The sequence below is a fragment of the Microcebus murinus genome, chromosome 20 (assembly GCF_040939455.1).
Source record: "Microcebus murinus isolate Inina chromosome 20, M.murinus_Inina_mat1.0, whole genome shotgun sequence".
NCBI lineage: Eukaryota > Metazoa > Chordata > Mammalia > Primates > Cheirogaleidae > Microcebus > Microcebus murinus.
This window is the reverse complement of record NC_134123.1, coordinates 26,949,737-26,957,051: the sequence shown is the minus strand read 5'-3', so window position 1 is coordinate 26,957,051 and position 7,315 is coordinate 26,949,737. Positions and strand designations below refer to the sequence as shown.

General features: G+C 41.8%; 1 pseudogene; it reads left to right on the top strand.

The window, feature by feature from the left end:
- The first annotated feature begins 5,597 nt into the window (after window positions 1-5,597).
- LOC142862561 (small ribosomal subunit protein eS4, X isoform-like) lies at window positions 5,598-6,454 on the top strand (annotated as a pseudogene).
- Window positions 6,455-7,315: the final 861 nt, after the last annotated feature.

Sequence of the window (7,315 nt, the reverse complement as noted above, 5' to 3'; positions counted from 1 at the left end):
CTCATTAACCCAAACAGCTGCCCTGTTTTGTTCATGGGCAACCACTTGAGTTCTAATCTTAAGTGCTGGTGTGAGAGAGTCATGTAACCTTAGGCAAGTTCATTAGTATCTCTGAGTCATTGTGTAAAATGTGAAGACTGTATTATTACCTGCTCAACTTATCCTCCACCCAGGCTTACGGTGATGATCAAATAAGATAATGGATGTGACACTGCTTTGAACATATAAAGTGGAGTATAGAGAGAACAAAGTTTTCTCCTGTCACCTACAGAAAGTGATGGACAGATGTGTGCAGAGATAGGGCAATAACCCCACCCGTGAAGGGAGGGAGGCTCAAGCAGCTGTCTGTGCTGTTGGGCTGTCCCCAGGAATCTCCTCCACCTTTGTCTCTGAGTACAGGTCACCATCCTCCATTCCTTCCTGAACCTCTATTCTCCCTCAATTTCTAGGCACTATAAGAAGCACTGTTACTAATTAAAGGCCAACAGCCTAGAAATCGGGAGATCTGACTTACTGTTCTGCTGCTAACAAACTCTTCACTTATCCTCACTGAGTTCCACTTTCCTCATCTTTAATATAAAAAGACTTAGAAGGCACCAATGATTTTCAAACTTGGTTTTAGGGAGTCTTGCTGGTTGAGTCTTAGTGGTAGTGAGTGCTTGGGGGTGGGCGTGGGAGGGCTGAGAAGATAGTTCTTTAAGTCTTCAACCTGACCTCTACTAGAGCCGCTCTGCTAGCGTGAGTTTCCACGTAGGTTTTCACTCGACAAAAAGGTCCCTTGGCCAAGATAAATGCCCAAATCATTATACTCTGAGAGGTGTTTTCAGGGTAACTATCCTAGCATTGCCTAGCTTTCCAAGGCACCCATTCTCCTGCCTTGCTGCTTATTTCTTGCCCTTTATCCCCAATTCTTTGTCTTCTATCCCTGTGTGTGGACATCCCTTAAGATTTGGTCTCAGGACAGGAATCTTCCATTGATGGCGTCTCTCCTGGGGTGAGGTCCTCCAGTGCTTACAGCTTCACCATCCCAATCTCAAGTCTCTTGAACTGAGCATCCATCAAATATTTTCAACCATCTGCCAAGTCACTCCATCTAATAGCATATCAATGCATTCAACTGGGTATATCCCAGTCTGGATTTGTACATCTTCTTTCCGCTCTCTGCTGTTCCTGAACAAATGCTTTCCCTTCGCTTCCCTTTTTCTCAGTGGTTACACCAGAAGTTCTCCCAATAATTGAGTTTAAAATTTTAGGGTTTTTTAAAGTAATGCTTTGCTTCTTTTGCAATATCGATGTAATCTCAAAGGTCTGATATTTATGCTTCTTCAATATCCCTCCCAAAGAATTTTCATTTCCATACTGATGCCATTGAGTCCATGTTTTCTTCTCCTCTCATTCAGATGTATAAGGGGTTTCCCTAAAGTGGCCTTTCTGTCCCCCTCTTGTTCACATCCTACTTGGACCAATATCAGGATGCAGGAATCTTCAGAGATTCCTTTCTGTCTTTGATACATATGCTTTTTTTTTCTTAGAGAATATCAGTTATGGAAATAACCATAACCAAATAAAATTAATAATAATAACCACCATTCTTTCTGAAATGTTCACAGCATGCTAAACACATGTGGCTGGTATCAAGTGCATATACAATGTCACAAAAAATAACTGTTCCAATTTTTGCATAAAATGGATGATGGCAATTCTCCCCCCAACATACCATCCCACACCTAGACTATTTTTAGTGGTGTACAATCCATCAGGACTTTGGAGGCACATGGCAGAAGGCAGCATTTCATTTTCATTGCCGGGTGAAGTTTCCAAATGAAAATTAAAGATTAATGATGTCAGTATCTAAAAGTCAATAAGAAGAAAAGTCCAGGACTCTCGAACATTTGTAAACAGGGTAAAGCTTTGTACTGATCAAATGGCCGCAGACAGGGAAAGCTAATACCAACGCAATAAAAACGAAGGGATAACCTTTCACTGTGTGTCTGGTGCTGAGCTTCCAGCATTTGATGAATGACTACCTTGTGCCAGTAGGTCACTGGGGAGTGTCTGGGTCTTTCATGTGGTCGGGACAGCTGTGGGCAATCTGTGGATATGGATCACCCTGCTGAGAGAAACATCGATGTGTGAAGGCAACATGGTACACTTAGGACGAGGCAGAAAATAGATGAATATCAAGGACCAGTTTACATCTTGGAGGAGAAGTCTTTGTGGGATTTTCAACTCGACAGGAATCAGCTCCCTGGCCTTTGATGTCTCCTTGAAATGAGATCATTTTGTCTCTGATTTGGTATTTACATGAGGGTATTTAGGTTTCGCTATCCATCATTCTTGTCGTCCCCATGAGTCGTGTGAGATAGATGCTGCGTTCGCTGCCTTGTCCTTGGCTCAGAGAAGCTCAGTAACTTGTTCGAGGCGGCAGAGCTAGTAAGTGGCTGAGCTGGGACTTAAACGTCCAACCATTTGATTCCAAAGCTCGTATTGTCATGTAATTGAAATCAACCATAGCTTTTGGTGAATGTATTATAAAACTTGTTGTTTTCTTAAGGGCTTTTGCTTATTTTTATTAGAGGAGACTGGGGGAGGGGGAAGGGTAAGGGTGTGTTTCTTGACTCTGAAATCCAAAAAGGGCCACATATTACTGTTAACCTCTATTTCCCTTTCTCCTTTGGCTTAATATCCCCAGTTGGATCAGGAACCAGTGGAATAGGTTTCCCTTCATTGTTTTTGAGAAGGAAATGCCTGTTGAACTTTGACAACAGTGTTAACGGTTGCCAGAGACCCTCAATTCATTATTCGTCTCCCAGGAGCCCCATATAAATTTCCTTTGAAAACAGTCTCCTCATCAATATTAATAATCCCTTGATGTTGTGCACACTTTATGCTGGTCAAAATACTTCATGTATGTGACCTCATTCCATCTTTAGATTATTATTGGAAGCCTTCTACATGTTCAGAGCTGTGTTAGAGGTAGGTGATATCAAAAGACATACATACCTCCCTTAAGAGTTCAGTCTGACGTCTAACCTGATATTACAAAGCAGACCAGATACTGTTCCCATTTTATACACTGTTATTTTCCCTGTGTAACTTTCTGTCTCACCTCCTACAAATTCCTTGTCAGCCTTTCTGCTTTATCAATGTTCTTATATGTATTCTGTCTTAAACATTTATGAGGGATTCAACATCACTCATTTTCACCTGTAAGCTTTTTCTCACACTTCATTTCTTCTTGACCCACTTTTCTGACAATTTTCTTTCTTTCTTTCTTTTCTTTTCTTTTTTTTTGAGACAGAGTCTCACTCTGTTGCCCAGGCTAGAGTGAGTGCCGTGGCGTCAGCCTAGCTCACAGCAACCTCAAACTCCTGGGCTCAAGCAATCCTGCTGCCTCAGCCTCCCGAGTAGCTGGGACTACAGGCATGCGCCACCATGCCCGGCTAATTTTTTCTATAGTTATTAGTTGGCCAATTAGTTTCTTTCTATTTATAGTAGAGACGGGGTCTCACTCTTGTTCAGGCTGGTTTCAAACTCCTGACCTTGACCGATCTGCCCACCTCAGCCTCCCAGAGTGCTAGGATTACAGGTGTGAGCCACCACGCCTAGCCCTGACACTTTTCTATAAGTCCAAATGGGATCCATCCATTAAAATCCAAGGTAAGGTCTCCTTTCCTTCCTACAGTTACTCAAAAATTGAGTGACCTCTCCTTCCTCTCAATTTTTACTGCAGTTATTGTCAACATCTTACATTGGGTACTCGGAATATAATGTCTTTTGTTATAGTCACATTTCGTTCTCCTCCAGGTAGTTGGTGTCATGGGATAGCTAGAAATACAGAAAGGAAAAGCCCATTGATAGCTGTTCTAAATAAATACATTAAAATATCCAGTAGGCCTGATATTTGCTGAAAAGAATTCTGAGAATAATTTAGAATCTAAACTGGAGACCGATGCCAGATTTAACACCAAAATCTGTATTGTGTAGCTCACAAAATATTGGCATACATAGTTTTAAAAAAGTTTTAGTTTAAACTTTAATTGCATTAAGCTTATGAAGCAGGCATCCTCACACTACGTCCCATGGGCCACATGTGGGTGTTTTTGCCTGTTTGTTTTTTTACTTCAAAATAAGATATGTGCAGTGTGGATAGGAATTCGTTCATAGTTTTTTTTTTAAACTATAGTTCAGCCCTCCAACGGTCTGAGGGACAGTGAACTGGCCCCCTGTTTAAAAAGTTTGAGGACCCCTGATATATAGTTTTGAAGCAACTTGGTCAAAAGACTATTCTTCTAAACTTAAAAATGTTTTTAAAAGAGGTGTTTGGGGAGAGTGCATTCTGGTTCCCCTTCCCCTTTGCCCTTCTGATTTCCCACAGATATGTACCTAAACCATCTCATCCAGGCCACTGGAGTTAAATAGCATGGAAGCAAGTAGGAAGAGGGCTCTGTACAAAAAAAAAAAAAAAATGTGTTCCTTACATGCATGAATATACCTGAAGCAAACCCTCTAATTTATAAGTGAAATAAAATCCAAATAAAACCAGAAAAAAAAGATTAAAAAAATAAGAAAATCAGATCGGGAGATCTGATATAGCAATCTAGATGTGCAGCTTCACTTGAAGATCTGGAAAAGTCAGAACACCTGGCCTATTTTTTGCACGGTGACCATCTCTGTGCTGGGACTGAGAAGCAGTGGCCGTCACCACCTCAACGTGGGGGCGGATGAGGCTCAGTTTACCGTTTGTCAGCGTGTTCACCCTGATTAGTTCTTACAACAGTGTTAAAATGATAGTGAAGTGTTTCTTGTTAACTATGGGTCTGTCTTAGGGAACAAAAAATTAGCCTGAAAGGGTTATATTTTTCAAGAAGAATGAGAGCAAGCATTATTATTATTATTACTATTATTATTATTATTTGGGGGCTGAAGTGGAAAATGCAAGTGTGGTTTTAATATATAAAGTGTGTCTATGTAAAAACAAGATGCAACAGAAATTGCTGTCATGGGATACACTTATCCCATGTATTCTTTGTCACCTAGCCCTTGTGGGCATATGTGTTTGCAACTGATCTTTGCTTTAGGGAAAAGAACCAAGACCCTAAAGGTTCACTGGGCACAATTCCTCTCTCTGGCCTTTACTCTAGTGTGTGACTTTGAATAGGTCATGTCTAACCTCAGTTTTCCTCTCTCTAAAATGGGAAAAATATCTGCTGAATGGTATTATATGGAGCTTGAAAAAAGATGTGTAAAGACAGGATTTTTGTCTGTTTCACATCATGCTAGTGTCTGCAACTGTGCCTTATACATGCTTAGAATGTGACAGTTACCTATTGAGTGGATAAATGATATTTGTAAAGCACTTAGGAGCTTGGCTCATAGAAAGGCCATTAGTAAATTTGAACACCTTTCTAAGGAGGTAATCACACTTGTCATTAAGGACAGAGACTATTTAGTCTTTTTCTTCCTAGCACCCAGGCATGCCACACAGTAGGTGATTAATATTCATTTGCAGAATGAATAGATAATATCTGATAATCCACCGCTGGGCCGTCCTTCTTAAAGAGTGTGGCCTTGCTCTTTCTGTGCTTAGCGCAGCCATGGCCCACGGTCCCAAGAAGCATCCGAAGCGTGTAGCAGCTCCAAAGCATTGGATGCTGGATAAGCTGACCGGTGTGTTTGCTCCTCGTCCATCCACTGGTCCCCACAAGCTGAGAGAGTGTCTCCCACTCATCATTTTCCTATGAAACAGGCTTAAGTATGCCCTGACAGGAGATGAAGTGAAGATCTGCATGCAGCGCTTCATTAAAATTGATGGCAAGGTCCGAACTGATATAACCTACCCTGCTGGATTTATGGATGTCATCAGCATTGACAAGACTGGAGGGAATTTCCGTCTGATTTATGACACCAAGGGTCGCTTTGCTGTTCATCGTATCACACCTGAGGAGGCCAAGTACAAGTTGTGCAAAGTGAGAAAAATCTTTGTGGGCACAAAAGGAATCCCTCATCTGGTGACTCATGATGCTCGCTCGCACCATCCGCTATCCTGATCCACTCATCAAAGTGAATGACACAATTCAGATTGATTTGGAGACTGGCAAGATTACTGATTTCATCAAGTTTGACACTGGTAACCTGTGTATGGTGACTGGAGGCGCTAACCTGGGAAGAATTGGTGTGATCACCAACAGAGAAAGACATCCCGGGTCTTTTGATGTGGTTCACGTGAAAGATGCCAATGGCAACAGCATTGCCACTCGCCTCTCCAACATTTTCGTTATTGGCAAAAGCAACAAACCATGGATTTCTCTTCCTCAAGGAAAAGGTATCTGCCTCACCATTGCTGAAGAGAGGGATAAGAGACTAGCAGCCAAACAGAGCAGTGGGTGAAATGGTCTCCATGTAACATAATAACATGTTAAAAAGTTATTTGTACTTAATTAAAGATATTACAGTGTGGGGGAAAAAAAAAAAAGAGTGTGGCCTTGGAGACGTCAGGCTGCCATTTTTCCTCGCTGGAATGAAAGGATTGTTCTGCTCAACATGGTAGAGCCTAATGTTTTTCTTTCTTTTTACAGTTTGGGACGTGGCTGGTGGAGGGTGGTATCTTCTTAAGAATGTTTATTTCACTTTTTGAAGGTGTTTTTCATTTTCCCAGCTGCCCGTCACTTCTCCCAAAGCCATTCGAACAGCTTCCCAGCTGGCAGATGGGAGGTGGGTAACAACATTGCTGTCACGAGCATCTGAGACAATGAAGGGCGAGCAGGTTCACGCTCAGAGTGGCTGGGTTTATCATGACATCCAAGCTCCAGTCTGGTTTCACCAGAGAGCCAGGCTGGAACGGTGCAGCGAGGATGGCCGTTATTTTTAAGTCCTGGCCCTCCTCTGGTATCTTTTCTTACTCAGCATGGAGCAGTGATCTTTCCAAGAAAGGTTTCATTAACATGTTGGTGAAAAGGAAAAAAAAAACAAACAAAAAAACAAAACGAGTCAAAAATCTGCCTCAATGTCACATGCTTACTACCAAGCATGTATTTCTCTTCTGTAGTTCTCAGACGTTTTCTAGTTACCTTTCCAACTCTCTCAAGTTCATTCTGTGCTTTTACTTTGATCTTTGGCATTTGGGTCTCGATGGCGACTCATGGAATGAGGCATGTCGGGTGCCAGGTTTGTGCTGGAAACTTCCATGCATGTTGACTTGTTTGCTCACAGAAGTTGCTGACCTTGTAACGTCTCATGATAACTTATCCAAGACATCTTTGGTTTCTCCTCTGCACTCTGGTTGCAATTCAGTTTTATTATCCCCTGGGAAAAT